The sequence below is a fragment of the Lolium perenne genome, chromosome 2 (assembly GCF_019359855.2).
Source record: "Lolium perenne isolate Kyuss_39 chromosome 2, Kyuss_2.0, whole genome shotgun sequence".
In the NCBI taxonomy this organism is placed as follows: domain Eukaryota; kingdom Viridiplantae; phylum Streptophyta; class Magnoliopsida; order Poales; family Poaceae; genus Lolium; species Lolium perenne.
The window spans coordinates 118,145,148-118,162,704 of NC_067245.2; the positions used below are offsets into that span (position 1 = coordinate 118,145,148).

At 51.8% G+C, this 17,557-nt stretch overlaps 1 pseudogene; it reads right to left on the reverse strand.

Moving 5' to 3' along the window:
• Positions 1–1,962: 1,962 nt before the first annotated feature.
• LOC139835582 (uncharacterized) lies at positions 1,963–6,883 on the reverse strand (annotated as a pseudogene).
• Between the last annotated feature and the right edge of the window lie 10,674 nt (positions 6,884–17,557).

Consider the following 17,557-nt stretch of genomic DNA (forward strand, 5'->3'; position numbering starts at 1 on the left):
GCCCACGCCTCGGAGGGCTACTAGGATAATAGCAGAATTGCGAAAAATAACAAAGACATGAACTAACCTTGTCGCTGCCTCCAGCCGCGCCAGGCGGACTTCGGTCTCGGCGGATTTAGCCTTGAGGTGGGCGCGGAAGCCGGAGAAGAACATCTCCATGGGCGCCACGCCCGGACGTCCATCTCGACTGGTCACCTCGCAGGCATCCGCCTGGTGCCAGGCCTTCTCCATGGTGCGGGCTGAGCCGAGGCTGGAGTCGGAGGCGGACACCACATTGAGCAGCAAGGCGCCCTTGGAAACATGAACACCTTGGGGCGGCTCCGCTGGGCCCTTCATCGTCACCAACGCCCGAGCATCGTCGTCGGCTGAGCGCGCCGGCTCCTGCCCCGCCGGCTCCAAAGATGGAGGTGGCGCGGCCGAAGCTGTCGGCTCGGTGGGGATAACAGACCCCGGCGCAGGCGGTGCTTCATCCGAGCTCGCGTCCAGAACGACGACGTCGGGTGCAGACCCGCCGGCTCTGGTTGCGGCAGGCGCGGCCCCACCGTCTCTGGCCCTGCCGGGCGCACCTCTGCCGGCTCCGGCCGCAGGCTCTATAAGCCGGGTGCGGCGCGGGAAAAGATCATCGAGAGTCGGCTGGCCGGCGCGACGAGCCGGCTCACTCCGGGAGACGGAGCCAGGCGCTTCCGAAGAAGGTGCAGCTGAAGGGCCTTCCCCCGTGGCAGGCGGCGTGATGACGAGCGGCACGACGACGGGTGGCGTGCGCGCACGCGGCGTAGGCTGCGGAGTCGGCTCCCTCCTCTGCCGCTGGATCGACGAGACGACGCTAGGAGCCGGACGAGAGCCGCCGCCCTGGGAGAACGCTATAGCAGCCCTAGTCGGCCATACAAGAAAAAGATAAGAAAAAAGAAGGAAAGAAAGGGAATCAAACAACGAGAGAAATAAACTCACCCGGCAGCCTCTGGGACCTTCTTCGGCAACGTCCGGCGCTGCTTCTTGACCTTCGCCTCCAGCGCGGCCGTGGTCCGGTCGCTGGCCCACTTCTTCCCCTTGGGCGCGGACGAGGAAGTCGCCGAGGTCAATGGCGGCCTTGTTGACACGGGCACCGCCTGGATCGGCACGGAGGCGGACGTCGCCGGCTCCTCCTCCCCCTCCTCCTGCTGCTCTGGAGAAGGCGGCGGGTTGTGCTCCCCCTGGCCGCCTTGGTCAGCCACCTCTGGGATGTCTTCATCGCCGGCTTTGTCAGCCGGATCGACGTGATTCGGCGTCCACAGCTTGTGCTCCAGGTCGCCGTCCTCAACCCTCTGGCGATCGAAGAGCTGCAGAAAAATAAGAAGACAGTAAGGAAAAAGCCGGCCACGCAGCCGCAAGCCGGAGTCCGGCTAATAAACAGACACTCACCACAGGCGCCATCTCCTCCCGGCTGTAGGGCTCCATCCCCCAGTCCCAGGTTTCCGGCAGTTTCGCCTGGGAGATGAAGTTCACCCGCCTGGCGACCTGAGCTCTGGTGAGCTCAATCTTGGACGTCCGTGTCGGATCGAACCGGCCGGACATGTGGCAGATCTTGTGGGCGCGTGCCTGTAAAGGCAGCACCTGGCGGGCGGTGTAGCAGCAGAGGAGGTCAGCTGTGCACAGCCGGCCTTGGGTAACACAATCCTAAAGGAAGTCCCAGAGAAGGTTTACCTCCGCCTCCGGGTCCGCCGACTTGGCGTTATGGCCCCAGTTGATCCGGCCGACTGGCGGGGCCGGGTTGTACTCCGGCAGGTTGATCCGGTCGAACACCAGGTTGTCGTTCCGCATGTAGAAGAAGGACATCAGCCACTTCTTCACCGAGTCCACAGTCGGGATCTTCGGGAAGGGCGTGCCCGTGCGGGAGTAGATCGAGGCGGCACCGTAGGCTCGCATCTGGCCGTCGGTGGTTTGCGTCTTCAAGTAGAAGAGCTGGCTCCAGAAGTCAACCTCCGGTCACAAGCCGGCATAGGCCTCCATGAAGGCCACGTAGCAGCTCAGCGCAACGAAGGCGTTGGCCGGCAAGTGGTGCGGCTGCAGGCCGAAGAAGTCCAGGAACCGCCGAAGAAACGACGAAGCCGGCAGGCCCAGCCCCCGGTCAAAGTGTGCCCCGAAGACGACGCGTTCGCCGGCAGCGGGGCCAGCTCCACCTCGGCTCCAGGCGCTCGCGTGATCACCTCTGAGGCGATCCGGCGGAGGTGCACGAGACGGGCGATGTCTTCGTCCCTCATGTACGAGCCCTCCCACGATCCGCTTGGAGGAGCCATCGCCGTGGAAGAAGAAGAAGAGGAAGACCAGGAAAGCACGAAAGGCGAGGAAGAGCCGCCGGACGGCGGCGAGCGCGGTGGTGGAGGGTGTACCGTGGACACGCGGGGACCCGTGGCGCCAGCTCAGCGAAGGGACGGCTGCGGTTCAGCGGAGGAATGTGGCCGCAGTTGGTCGCCGGAGTTCGCCAGGAAGTCGCCGGAGAAATCGCAGAGGCGCGAGAAACTTGCTCGAACGAGGAAGAAGGAGCGTGGGCGCGGGGAAGAAGTGTGCGGGATGGCCGCCTCGGTACCGCCCCGCATGCATTTATAGCCCTCCTGCCACACGCGGTTAGCGGCCAAGTGGTGGGCGTGGGCCATGACAGGATTTACTGCGCCCTAACTGCCCCCACTACCGCTGCAGTTACCGAAAACGGCCACACCACGTCGCCCACGACCGCAAAAGATCCGGAAGGGACAATGATGTGACCAGACGAAACGGGAACAACAGGCACTGTCAGAAACCATCAAGTCGGGCACAGGGCCCGAGGCGGCGGAGACTCCGGCGCGCCCCAGCCGCAGCCGGACATCCTCCTCCAATCCGTCCTAAACTCTCTAAGCAAGGCGGAACGGCCTCCACACATGAAGAATATAAAAATCCGTGTAACAAAGCGGCGTCTGGCTTGCGAGCAGTCGGACGAAGCAAGCAGGATAAGGGTGCAGCCGGCTGAACGGAAATTCTCAGCCGGCCCCTCATGTGCTTTTTCAAATACAATCTACGAGATCAAAGACTAACGGTCAGGAAAACCTACCCAGGTCCTTCTTTACGCAGGACCTTGCTAGCTTCAGGGGCTAATGTCGGGGGGAAGACCCCGGGTAGGGCAAAGGACTGAGAGCAGCTGGCTCAAGGCCGGCTGGCCTGCGGCAAAGGCCGGCTGAGGAGCAGCCGGCTAGAGCCATGGCCGGCTGCCTTGGGAGCCAGCTGGCTCAAAGTCCACGCTGGTCTGGCCATAGCCGTCTGCGCTGTGGCTATGCCGGCTTCAACTTGCCATATCCGGCTTGGTTTGTGTCTCCCTGACCGGCTCGAAGCTGGTGAGCCTTGCAGGAGAAGGAACTGGAAAGGTGATTCGGCTTCTAAAGTCCACGATGATCTCACTCTCCGTAAAGTGCGGGGCACTGTAGAGCAACAGTGCCTCCTCCGGACAGGCCATCATGGCTCACGCCGCGCCGTACGTCTACAGACCATCGATGGCGATAGGGACACCTCCTCTCCATACCGCTGACTTCGGCTGGTGACAAGACAAGGCTTCCACGTCCAACAGCTCCTGACAGCGGCGCCTCGGGAAGGAGCGGGAAGCCGAAGCCGGCCATCCGGCCAGTAGGTCATAGGGACTTCTTTGTATTATGCCAGCGTCTATATAAGCTGTGCTACCCCTCTCGTGCGAGGGGACGAACGATCCTTTCATTCATTCTAGTCTTAGAGCTGCCCTGTGAGAGAGACCTTCGTCTACCTTAGCCTCCCAGGAGCAGCCGGATACAGCTCAAGGATCACCATTGTACTGTGGTATCTCTTATACACTCATAGCAGGAGTAGAGGTGTTACCTCCACCGGAGGGCCTCGAACCTGGGTACGTCGCCGTGTCGCTCGTGCCCATACCCGCATCCGGATACCACCGTAGACCATACTAGGAACCACTCTCATTAGCCACCCTATGGCATATGCAGTGACGATACCACGACATAAATAAAAGTTTTTGTTGGTTCTAAATTTTGAATATTGGAAACTCCTTGTCTTCATTGATTTGAAATTTGGGATGTTACACCAACTCTCAATTTCCTCAATCTTGGCTGGATCAACTTCAATACCCTACGCAGTAACAACATAGAAACGCAACTCGATTGGTGCAAAAGGTGCAGTTCTCAAGATTACCATACAAACGTGCATCACGTAAAGCATTGAAAACAACACGTAAATGATCCAAATGATCCTCCAAAGATTTGCTATAAATCAGAATATCATCAAAGTATACCACCACAAATCATCCAATAAAAGCACGTAAAACGCCGTTCATTAGTCTCATGAAAGTACCAGGAGCATTAGTTAATCCAAAATGCATTACTAACCAATCATATAAACCGAACTTAGTTTTAAATGCTGATTTCCATTTATCTCCTAATTGCATACGAATCTGGTGGTAACCACTACGCAAATCAACTTTAGAGAACATAATAGAACCATTGAACTCATCAAGCATATCATCTAAACGAGAGGAATAGGATGACGATATCGAATGGTAATATTATTAATAGCTCTACATTCAGTACATATGTGCGAAGAACTATCTTTCTTAGGTACCAAAATAATAGGAACATCACATGGACTAAGAGACTCACGAATGTAACCTTTATCTTGTAGAACCTAAATTTGTCGCTGAATCTATTTGGTCTCTTCAGGATTGGTACGATATGGCGCACGGTTGGGCAGCGAAGCTCCTGGAATCAAGTCAATCTGATGTTCGATACCACGAATAGGTGGTAGTCAAGGTGGAACATCCGTGGGGAACACATCAATGAATTCCTGCAAAAGGTTAGCAACCGCAGGTGGCAAAGAAGGAGGCATATCCTCAAATAGAACTTGTTTGCAAATAATAGCATAGCATTGAGTAGTGTTCACATCAAGTTCAGCAATATCAGATTTGTTAGCAAGAAAACAAGGATTTTTCAAACGAATTTCAGTAGCATGGTTCGAATCAGATTTAGTATTAGTCTTATGTGGCATAAAATCTGCAGCAACAATCTGATTTTCACTCTAAAGTTTCTCCTCGTTTTTTACTCTACTAGCTCTAGCAAGATCATCTTTTAATATTTGTTCATGAGTCATAGGTTTGAGACCAATTTTCTTTTCATCATGCATAAGTGAATATTGATTAGTTTTACCATTATGAATAGATTCTCTATCAAATTGCCAAGGTCTACCAAGTAACAAAGAACAAGCTTGCATAGGTACAACATCACAATCAACAAAATCAGAATATGTACCAATAGTAAAATGCACACGTGTAGTTCTTGTTACCTTGAGCTTCCGAGTGCTCTCAAACATTGAATGTAATATGGATGTGTGCGTTGTCTTGTGGGTAGAGACTTCTCCACCGTGTCAGCGCTAGCCAGATTATTGCGGCTCCCTCCATCAATGATGATCTGTATAGCTCGCTCTTTTACAATGCCTCTTGTTTGAAACAGATTGTGGCGTCGATCATGCTCAGATTTGCTCAATTGCACAATCAACACACGTTGTGCAACTAAGCTCTTGTACTGATCAGCAGTGTCAGCTTCCATTACCTCCATCTCTCTCTCAGAATCAGAATTGTCTCTATCACGTGCAGCAATAAGAGCCAATGTATCTTCATCAAAGTCACTTGCAGAATCATATTCTCCGTCTTCATGCACCAACATCATACGTTTGGTCCTGCATTCTCTTTCTATGTGACCAAAACCCAAGCATTTGCGACACTGAATGTCGCGCATTTTCCCTGTCGAGGCCATCAAAGATGAACTCCGAGGAGGACCAGCAGATGGTGTTGGAGTAGCAGAAGGTGGTGCTCCTAATGCAGGCGCGGTGTACTTGGAGGTAGTAGGTGCTAGTGCAGCCCCACGAGATGGTGGCACTGATTATCACGGAGACCACGACGATGTACGACCTGCCGAAATATTAGCTCTTCTCCATGGTGGTTGACGATCCTGCACTTCACGTCTAGCTTTGCAAGCAAGGTGAAACAAGCGAGTAATAGTGTTGTACTCCTTATAATCTAAAATATGCTGAATCTCTTTATTCAAACCACCAAAGAAACATGCAAGCATAGCTTCATTATCCTCTACAATACCATAGCAAATCATGCCAGTTTGCAGTTCTTGATAATAGTCTTCTACAGAATTTTTCCTTGTTCTAAACGAGACAATTTTTTAAGCAAATCATGCTGATAATGTGGAGGAACAAAATGAGTACGCATAGCAAGTTTTAAACCAACCCAAGTAGTAGGAATATTAGCATGATGTACTCTACAAAGTTCAGACTACCAAATAGATGCAAAATTTGTGAACTCACAAGTAGCAGCACTAACACGCAAATGATCAGGATATCGTAAACATGCAAAGCGTTGCTCTACTTCCAATTCCCAAGTAAGGTATGTATCAGGATCATCATCACGTACCGGTCGTGGAGGTGGGCGAGCGCTGCGGTTGTATTGCCGTGCACGACCAGGTGCAGGTTGTTCGACCTCCTCGCCGTTCAGCACATTCACATCTACCAAATCTTCCTCGTCCCCTCCATAATCATCGTATCCTTGATCAGAAGGCGTGTCAGGTGCGGCTGCTGCAGCAGGAGCGGTACCCGCAGGCACCTGCGCACGAGGAACGCGGCATGCGCGTCATCGCACGTTGTCGCGAGGCTGCGGTAACCGAGCCAACACCTCCTGGAACTTGGCATCGAGCTTGGAGTTGAAAGCTGCCTCGAGGCCATCTATCTTGTCCAGCGAATAGGTGAGTTTGGCGTCAATGTCACCAAGGTGCGCATCTACATCGTGTGCATGCCCACCTAAAAGTTGGGTGAAGTGAGCATGCAACTCATTGTTCGTCATCTTAGACGGGTCAACAGCGTCCGTCGTGGTTCCTGTCATGATTAGTACTCAAAAAGCACAAATGCATATGCCTACAAACTACGGAATATGGTGGTTCACACGCAATTCGTCAAGCAAAATACAAAGCTCTTACAAGTTCTTACCAAACAGGAGGAAGGTGATATGGCAAGCAATAAGGATCAGCGTCTCCAAAGATTGCCAAAGAGATTACCAAGTGTCGACACAGAGCATGTGGAGACAATATGTAGATCTGTAGGAAGGCTAATATATGGTAGCAAAAACAACAATTATCAAAATAGCGATGCAGTATTGAAAGTATGCTCAACAACGGTACTGTGCTGGTCCTAGGCTAGACCGTACTAGAGACGCGAGTCTAGAACACTAACGAGGTCACGGCGCGGCTGATGTCTACAGGTGCTTCTATTCTTGTAGACAGTGTTGGGCCTCCAAGAGCAGAGGTTTGTAGAATAGCATCAAGTTTCCCTTAAGTGGATCACCCAAGGTTTATCGAACTCAGGGAGGAAGAGGTCAAAGATATCCCTCTCATGCAACCCTGCAACCACAAAGCAAGAAGTCTCGTGTGTCCCCAACACACCTAGTAGGTGCACTAGTTCGGCGAAGAGATAGTGAAATACAGGTGGTATGAATAAGTATGAGCAGTAGTAACAGCGCCAGAAAAGTGCTTTGCTATCCAGGACTGGCGTGTGGTTGATGGTGGTAATATTGCGGACAGTACAAATACAATAGAACAGTAAACAAGCAGCGATAGTAGTATTTAGGAACAAGGCCTAGGGATCATACTTTCACTAGTGGACACTCTCAACATTGCAATCATAAAGGAATATAAATATAAGCACTTCACTATGCTATTCCGAATTACTCTCTGGCAAGATAACGAACTCTAATTCATCATGTAGGCAAACCTTAAAGATGTATTCCCAAGTACTAATGAACACCCCACGCTGTCACTTTGAGCATTCATAGGAGGTACTAACACACCACAATTTCATAGAGACATCCAACTCAAATCATAACTCAGTGAATAAGTATTCTGTGAAATATAGCCTAAGAGACCCACACGGTGCACACACTGTCACCTCTACACACGTGGGACAAGGAGTCTCTGGAGATCACATAAGTAAAATTCACTTGACTAGCATAATGACATCTAGATTACAAGCATCATCATATGGATCTCAATCATGTAAGGCAGCTCATGAGATCATTGTATTGAAGTACATAGGATAGAGATTAACCACATAGCTACCGGTACAGCCCTTAGCCTCGATGGAGAACTACTCCCTCCTCATGGGAGACAGCAGCGGTGATGAAGATGGCGGTGGAGATGGCAGCGGTTTCGATGGAGAAGACTTCCGGGGGCACTTCCCTGTCCCGGCGGCGTGCCGGAACAGAGACTCCTGTCCCCCAGATCTTGGCTTCGCGATGGCGGTGGCTCTGGATGGTTTCTCATACCGTGGCTTTTCCGTCTCGAAGATTTAGGTCAGGGACCTTTATATAGGCGAAGAGGCGGCGTCAGAAGGTCAACGAGGCGACGACACAACAGGGGGGCGCGGGCCACCCCTTGGCCGCGCCATGGTAGTGTCTGGTGGGCCTGTGGCCCCCCTCTGGCTCCTCTCGGGTGTTCTGGAAGCTTCGTGGGATCCTAAGATGCTGGGCGTTGATTTCGTCCGATTCCGAGAATATTTCCTTACTAGGATTTCTGAAACCAAAAACAGCAGAAAACAGCAATTGGCCCTTCGGCATCTCATCAATAGGTTAGTTCCGGAAAATGCATAAATATGACATAAAGTATGCATAAAACATGTAGATATCATCAATAATGTGGCATGGAACATAAGAAATTATCGATACGTCGGAGACGTATCAGCATCCCCAAGCTTAGTTTCTGCTCGTCCCGAGCAGGTAGACGATAACAAAGATAATTTCTGGAGTGACATGCCATCATAATCTTGATCATACTATTGTAAGCATATGTAATCAATGCAGCGATCAAAGCAATGGTAATACAATGAGTAAACAAATGAATCATATAGCAAAGACTTTTCATGAATAGTACTTCAAGACAAGCATCAATAAGTCTTGCATAAGAGTTAACTCATAAAGCAATAATTCAAAGTAAAGGTATTGAAGCAACACAAAGGAAGATTAAGTTTCAGCGGTTGCTTTCAACTTGTAACATGTATATCTCATGGATAGTTGTCAATGTAAAGTAATATAACAAGTGCAATATGCAAGTATGTAGGAATCAATGCACAGTTCACACAAGTGTTTGTTTCTTGAGGTGGGGAGAAATAGGTGAACTGACTCAACAATAAAAGTTAAAGAATGGCCCTTCGCAGAGGGAAGCATTGATTGCTATATTTGTGCTAGAGCTTTGGTTTTGAATACAAGAAACAATTTTGTCAACGGTAGTAATAAAGCATATGTGTTATGTAAATTATATCCTACAAGTTGCAAGCCTCATGCATAGTATACTAATAGTGCCCGCACCTTGTCCTAATTAGCTTGGATTACCTGGAATATCATCGCAATACATATGTTTTAACCAAGTGTCACAAAGTGTCGTGGTATCGTCACGGCATATGCCATAGGGTGGCTAACGAAGGTGGTTCCTAAGAGATCTCACGGCGGTATCCGGATGCGGGTATGGGGACGAGCGACACGGCGACGTACCCAGGTTCGAGGCCCTCCGATGGAGGTAACACCTCTACTCCTGCTAGGGATGTATATGATGATCACACAATACAATGTTGCTCCTTGAGCTGTGTCCGGCTGCTCCTGGGAGGCTAAGGAAAGCAAGAGTCTCTCTCACAGGGCAGCGCTAAGGGTGGAAGTGAGGTGAGAATGATCGATCCCCTGCACGAGAGGGGGTAGTGCGGCTTATATAGGCACCAACACTTTACATATAAGACCCTATAGTCTACTGGCCGGCTTGGCCGGCTCCGGCTTCCGCTCCTTCCCGAGGCACTGACGTCAGGAGCCGTTGAGGCCTCATGGCCCATCCCATCCGGCTGCCGAAGTCAGCGGTATGGAGAGGAAGTGTCCCTGTCGCCATCAGCCACTGTAGCCAGTACGGATCGACGTGTGCCATGATGGCCTGTCCGGCGCGTGGCACTATTGCTCCACAGTGCCCCGCGCTTTACGGAGGATGAAGTCAGCGTGGACTTTGCGAACCCGGATCACCAACCCGGTTCCTTCTAGTGCAAGACTCGCCAGCCTCGAGTCGGTCTGAGGTACAAACCCCCAGTCGGATATGGCTTATAGAAGCCGGCCCAGCTATAGTATTGGCAGCCGTAGCCAAGCCGACTAGGACCTAGAGCCAGCCGGCTTCCGGACCAGCCGGCCACGGCTCCAGCCGGCCACGGCTCCAGCCGGCTGCTCCTCAGCCGGCCTTTGCCGCGAGCCAGCCAGTGGTCAGCCGGCTGCTCCGCGTCGATTGCCCTACCCGGGGTCTTCCCCCCGACATTAGCCCCCGAAGCTGGCAAGGTCCTGCGTTTAGAAGGACCTAGGCAGGTTTTCCTGGCTTTTTGATCTCTTGAATGTGTTTGACGGCACTCGGAGGGGCCGACTGAGAATTTCCATTCAGCCGGCTGCGCCCTCATCCGGCTCGTTCCGGCCGGCTGCTCCTAGCCGGCCGCCATTTTCACTTCTTCAGCTTTCGCTTTTTTACAAGTCTTGGCGATGTTTCCGCCTTGCGGGGGAAGTTTTGGGCCGAGTTGAACTTAATGTCCGGCTCCAGCTCGCGGCGCGCCGGAGTCTCCGCCGCCTCGGGTCCTGCACCCGACTTGACCGGTCTGACGTCAGGGCTCTGCCGCCGGTTCGTCTGGTCACATCACTGTCTCCTCCGGATCCGGTGCGGTCGTGGGGGACGTGGTGTGGCAGTTTCTGGTAACTGCATCGAACGTGGGAGGAGTTATGGCGCAGAAAATCCGGGCGACGTGGCCACGTCTGCCACTTGGAGGCCAACCGTCCGCCGCGGTCGGCTATAAAAGCCGCGCGGGGGGGGGGGGGGGGATCGAGGCAGCACTCCCCGCACTTCTTCTTCCTCGCGCCCCTGCTTCGCTCGCTCTTCCTCGCGTTCTTCCTCGCGCACGAGCTCCTCGCTGCCCCGACGAATGCTTCTCACTGGTGAACTCCGGCGAGCGCACCTCCGCCGATCCACCGCCGCTACTTCGACGAGCCGGCGCCACGGGGCCCCGCGTTTCAACGGTGCGCCCTCCGCCGCCGCCGTCGCCGCCGCCGTCTCGAGGTTCCTCTTCTCCATTCCGCCTCTCGTGGTCTTCTTCTTCCTCCTTCTCGTCAATGGCCTCCGCCAGCGGGTCTTGGAGGGGATCGTACATGAGGGACGACGACATCGAGCGTCTGGTGCGCCTTCGCCGGATCCCGTCGATGGTGATCACAAGGACGCCCGGCGCGGAGGTGGAGCCCAAGCCGGAGCCCGGCGAGCGCGTCGTTTTCGGCGCGCATCTCGACCGTGGGTTGGGCCTGCCGGAGTCCAACTTCTTCCGCCACTTCCTCGAGTATTTCGGCTTGCAGCCACACCACCTGCCGGCCAACGCGTGCGTCCTCCTCAGCTGCTATGTGGCTTTTATGGAGGCGTATGCCGGCTTGTGGCCGGACATAGACTTCTGGAGCCGCCTCGTCTTCATCAAGGCGCAAACCACCGACGGCCACCTGCGGACCTGCGGCGCCGCCTCGATCTACTCCCGGCTGGGTACGCCCTTCCCCAAGATTCCAACTGTCGACTCGGTGAAGAATTGGCAGATGTCATTCTTCGACGTGCGCAACGAGAATCCGGGCTTCGACCGGATGAACCTGCCGGAGTACAATCCGGCTCCTCCAGTCGGCCGGATCAACTGGGGCTACAACGCCCGCACGACGGACCCGGACGCGGAGGTGAGCCAGCTCAGGATTTCTGGGGCCGCCGTCGGGAACGGGCTGACTGCCGAGGACCTCCTCTGCACCATCGCCGAGCGCCGGGTGCTACCGCTTCAGATGCGCACCCACAAGATTGGGCACATGTCCGGCCGGTTCGATCCGACCCGGACGTCCAAGGCGCCACTCACCAAGGCCCAGGTGGCCCGCCGGGTGAACAACATCACCAAGGCGAACATGCCTGAGGATTGGAACTACGGGCTGGCGCCCCGCAACCGGGACTTGCCGCCTGATCTGGTAAGTTTCGTTGTTTGGGCCGACTTCCGGCTTGCGGCTGCGTGGCCGACTTCTCTCTTTGCCGACTTCCGGCTTGCTGCTTACTAATATCTTCTGTTTTTCTAGCTCTTCGACCGCCAGAACATCGAGGACGGCGACCTGGCGACAAGGAGGTGGACGCCGGATCACGCTGATCCGGCTGACCAAGCCGGCGACCAGGCCGGCGATGACGACCTGCTGCAGGCACCTGACCTAGGCGGCCAGGGGGAGCACAATCCGCCTCCTTCGCCAGAGCAGCAGGAGGACGACGAGCCGGCGACGTCCGCCACGGTGCCGATCCCCGCAGTGCCCCTGCGCGCGAGGCCGCCTAGCACCACGGCCACTTCGGCGCCCAAGGGGAAGAAACGGGTTGGCGACCCCCGCTCCACCGTCGCCTTGGAGGCGAAGGCGAAGAAGCTGCGCCGGCAGCAGCCGAAGAAGGTTCCGGAGCAGGCCGGGTGAGTTCTCTTTTTCTCTTGTTTGATTCCTTTTCTTTCCTTTCTCTTTATACTTATCTTTTTCTTATTTGCTTGGCTAGGGCCCCCATCAAGTTTACTCAGGGCGGCGGCTCCCGGCAGGTTCCGCGTGTCGTGTCGCCGCCTCCGCGACAAAGGAGGGAGCCGACGCCACAGCCTTCGGCGCGCGCGCCTACGCCACCGCCGCCTTCGGGTACTCCGCCTCCCGCGGGGGCGCCTTCCTTCGCCATGCCTCTGGCTACGGCACCTGGCCACGGCGCACGTGGCGAGCCAACGCGCCAGCCGACGCTGGACGACATGTTCCCGCGCCGCACTCGTCTTCTGGACCCAGCGGCTGGAGCCGGCAGGGGCATGCCGCCTTCGACTGGGGCCGGAGACGGCGGGGCTGCGCTGCCTGCGACCGGAGCCGGAGCCGGGCCGAGCGTGGTGGTGTTGGTGGAGAGCCCGGAGGGGGCACCTCAAGCGCCGGAGATGGCTACCCCGACCGGGCCGACTGCTTCGCCCGAAGCGCCTTCACCTCCGGAGCTAACAAGGGAGGAACCGGCCGGGAAGGAGCCGGCAAGGGACGAGCCGGCGCGCACAGAGGACACCGGCTCACGCGCGCTGGTGAGGATGGAGGGGCCGTCAGCGCCGCTGGAGGGTCTGCATGTGGCCAACGGCGCACGGCTTCTGCACGTGCCGTCCGCCTCCGACTCCAGCCTTGGCTCGGCTGGCACTATGGAGCAGGCGTGGCTTAGCGCGGACTCCTACGAGGTGACCAGCCGGGAGGGGAATCCGGGCCAGGCGTCGGTGAAGATGTTCTTCTCCGGCTTCCAGGCCAACCTCAAGGCCAGGGCTGCTGAGACCGCGGCCAACCTCGCCAAGGTGGAGGAAGCAAGCAAGGTAAGCGCTTCGTCTGTTTTTTAATCTGGTTATCATCCTGGTAGCCCTCCGAGGCATGGGCCGGCTGCTTGGAGCCGGTCCGGGTTTCGTCTGCTTGACTAACTTTCTTTTTCCTTAGGCGGTGATACGTCTCCGACGTATCGATAATTTCTTATGTTCCATGCCACATTATTGATGTTATCTACATGTTTTATGCACACTTTATGTCATATTCGTGCATTTTCTGGAACTAACCTATTAACAAGATGCCGAAGTGCATGTTGCTATTTTCTGCTGTTTTTGGTTTCAGAAATCCTAGTAAGGAAATATTCTCGGAATTGGACGAAATCAACGCCCAGGGGCCTATTTTGCCATGAAGCTTCCAGAAGTCTGAAGACGAGACGAAGAGGGGCCACGAGGCAGCCAGAGCATAGGGCGGCGCGGCCCCTGCCCTGGCCGCGCGGCCCTATGGTCTGGGCCCCTCGCGCCGCCTCTTGACCTACCCTTCCGCCTTCTTAAAGCCTCCGTGACGAAACCCCCAGTACCGAGAGCCACGATACGGAAAACCTTCCAGAGACGCCGCCAACGCCGATCCCATCTCGGGGGATCCAGGAGATCGCCTCCGGCACCCTGCCGGAGAGGGGAATCATCTCCCGGAGGACTCTACGCCGCCATGGTCGCCTCCGGTGTGATGTGTGAGTAGTCTACCGCTGGACTATGGGTCCATAGCAGTAGCTAGATGGTTGTCTTCTCCCCATTGTGCTATCATTGTCGGATCTTGTGAGCTGCCTAACATGATCAAGATCATCTATCTGTAATTCTATATGTTGCGTTTGTTGGGATCCGATGAATAGAGAATACTTGTTATGTTGATTATCAAAGCTATGTCTATGTGTTGTTTATGATCTTGCATGCTCTCCGTTATTAGTAGATGCTCTGGCCAAGTTGATGCTAGTAACTCCAAGAGGGAGTATTTATGCTCGATAGTGGGTTCATGTCTCCGTGAATCTGGAGGGGTGACAAGAACCTCTAAGGTTATGGATGTGCTGTTGCCACTAGGGATAAAACATTGGTGCTATGTTCAAGGATGTAGTCACTAGTTACATTACGCGCAATACTTAATGCAATTGTCTGTTGTTAGCAACTTAATACTGGAGGGGGTTCGGATGATAACCTGAAGGTGGACTTTTTAGGCATAGATGCATGCTGGATGGCGGTCTATGTACTTTGTCGTAATGCCCAATTAAATCTCACTATACTTATCATAATATGTATGTGCATGGTCATGCCCTCTTTATTTGTCAATTGCCCAACTGTAATTTGTTCACCCAACATGCTGTTTATCTTATGGGAGAGACACCTCTAGTGAACTGTGGACCCCGGTCCAATTCTCTTTACTGAAATACAATCTACTGCAATACTGTTCTACTGTTTTCTGCAAACAATCATCTTCCACACAATACGGTTAATCCTTTGTTACAGCAAGCCGGTGAGATTGACAACCTCACTGTTTCGTTGGGGCAAAGTACTTTGGTTGTGTTGTGCAGGTTCCACGTTGGCGCCGGAATCCCTGGTGTTGCGCCGCACTACATCCCGTCGCCATCAACCTTCAACGTGCTTCTTGGCTCCTCCTGGTTCGATAAACCTTGGTTTCTTTCTGAGGGAAAACTTGCTGCTGTGCTCATCATACCTTCCTCTTGGGGTTCCCAACGAACTGTGAGTTACACGCCATCAAGCTAAATTTCTGGCGCCGTTGCCGGGGAGATCAAGACACGCTGCAAGGGGAGTCTCCACTTCTCAATCTCTTTACTTTGTTTTTGTCTTGCTTAGTTTTATTTACTACTTTGTTTGCTGCACTAAATCAAAATACAAAAAAATTAGTTGCTAGTTTTACTTTATTTGCTATCTTGTTTGCTATATCAAAAACACAAAAAATTAGTTACTCGCATTTACTTTATTATCATGTCTAGTCCCGTAGTTGTTACTCTATCACCTGAGGAATCAATCTTCACCTTTAAACAAGGAGGTGAAGAGAATTTTAAAGAAGCATGGTCTAGAATTTTTGATGCTTATAGTAAAACTGAACCTAAAATGACCTTAAGTTTGCTTCTTAGTAATTTCTATTTCGGGCTTATTCTTCGCTATAGATATGCCTTAGATGCTGTAGTGGGAGGAGATTTCCTTCATTGTGATGGGGATCAAGCTTTTAATGCTATAAGGAAATTGATTACATCATTTAGCTCCGATAATAATTTTGATCCATCTCATGCTAGCATGCATAATAGATTAGACATTATTAAAACAAATATATCCTGTTTAAAAGAAGTGTATAACCGAATTCGCGAATATTATGATTATGTTCCATTAAGCTTTGAACCTTCAATGTGGGTGCCTACTGTTAAAGTTACTATTGGTGGTGAAACTTTTCCTGCTCGTTGTGATATTATGTCCGAGTTTTGCCTCATGCCTGAAATTTTTTATAAATCTTTGACACTTTGGGGACTTACTGAAGGGGGAGAAGAAATAACTCTTACGGATAACTCTGTTGTAATTCCTATGGGTATAGCTGAAGGTGTTTTCACAACCTTTCTTGGAAGGACGGTGTCCACTGATTATCTCGTTATTGAATGTGTAGGGACAGGACAAATCACGCTTGGAAGATCCCTGATGAAACTCATGGGAGCAGTCATAGATGTTGGGAAAGGCACTTTAAATTTTACCTCTACACCCGGATGCGGTCATGTATTCCCTAGACCAAAGAGTAGGAATAAGAGTAAGAAAGGTAAGAGCAACACCCCTGGTAAGAATGCCGATGCACCATCCTTTGATAATACTTGATACACACTTTCTGCGCCTAGCTGAAAGGCGTGAAAGAAAAGCGCTTATGGGAGACAACCCATGTTTTTACCTACAGTACTTTGTTTTTATTTTGTGTCTTGGAAGTTGTTTACTACTGTAGCAACCTCTCCTTATCTTAGTTTTGTGTTTTGTTGTGCCAAGTTAAGCCGTTGATAGAAAAGTAAGTACTAGATTTGGATTACTGCGCAGTTCCAGATTTCTTTGCTGTCACGAATCTGGGTCCACCTCCCTGTAGGTAGCTCAGAAAATTAAGCCAATTTACATGCGTGATCCTCAGATATGTACGCAACTTTCATTCAATTTGAGCATTTTCATTTGAGCAAGTCTGGTGCCATTTTAAAATTCGTCAATACGAACTGTTCTGTTTTGACAGATTCTGCCTTTTATTTCGCATTGCCTCTTTTGCTATGTTGGATGAATTTCTTTGATCCATTAATGTCCAGTAGCATTATGCAATGTCCAGAAGTATTAAGAATGATTGTGTCACCTCTGAATGTGTTAATTTTTATTGTGCACTAACCCTCTAATGAGTTGTTTCGAGTTTGGTGTGGAGGAAGTTTTCAAGGATCAAGAGAGGAGTATGATGCAACATGATCAAGGAGAGTGAAAGCTCTAAGCTTGGGGATGCCCCGGTGGTTCACCCCTACATATATCAAGAAGACTCAAGCGTCTAATCTTGGGGATGCCCAAGGCATCCCTTTCTTCATCGACAACATTATCAGGTTCCTCCCCTGAAACTATATTTTTATTCCATCACATCTTATGTGTCTTTCTTGGAGCGTCGGTTTGTTTTTGTTTTTTGTTTTATTTGAATAAAATGGATCCTAGCATTCACTTTATGGGAGAGAGACACGCTCCTCTGTAGCATATGGACAAGTATGTCCTTGGTTTCTACTCATAGTATTCATGGCGAAGTTTCTCCTTCGTTAAATTGTTATATGGTTGGAATTGGAAAATGATACATGTAGTAATTGCTATTAATGTCTTGGGTAATGTGATACTTGGCAATTGTTGTGCTCATGATTAAGCTCTTGCATCATATGCTTTGCACCCATTAATGAAGAAATACATAGAGCATGCTAAAATTTGGTTTGCATATTTGGTTCCTCTAAGGTCTAGATAATTTCTAGTATTGAGTTTGAACAACAAGGAAGACGGCGTAGAGTCTTATAATGTTTTCAATATGTCTTTTATGTGAGTTTTGCTGCACCGGTTCATCCTTGTGTTTGTTTCAAATAAGCCTTGCTAGCCTAAACTTTGTATCGAG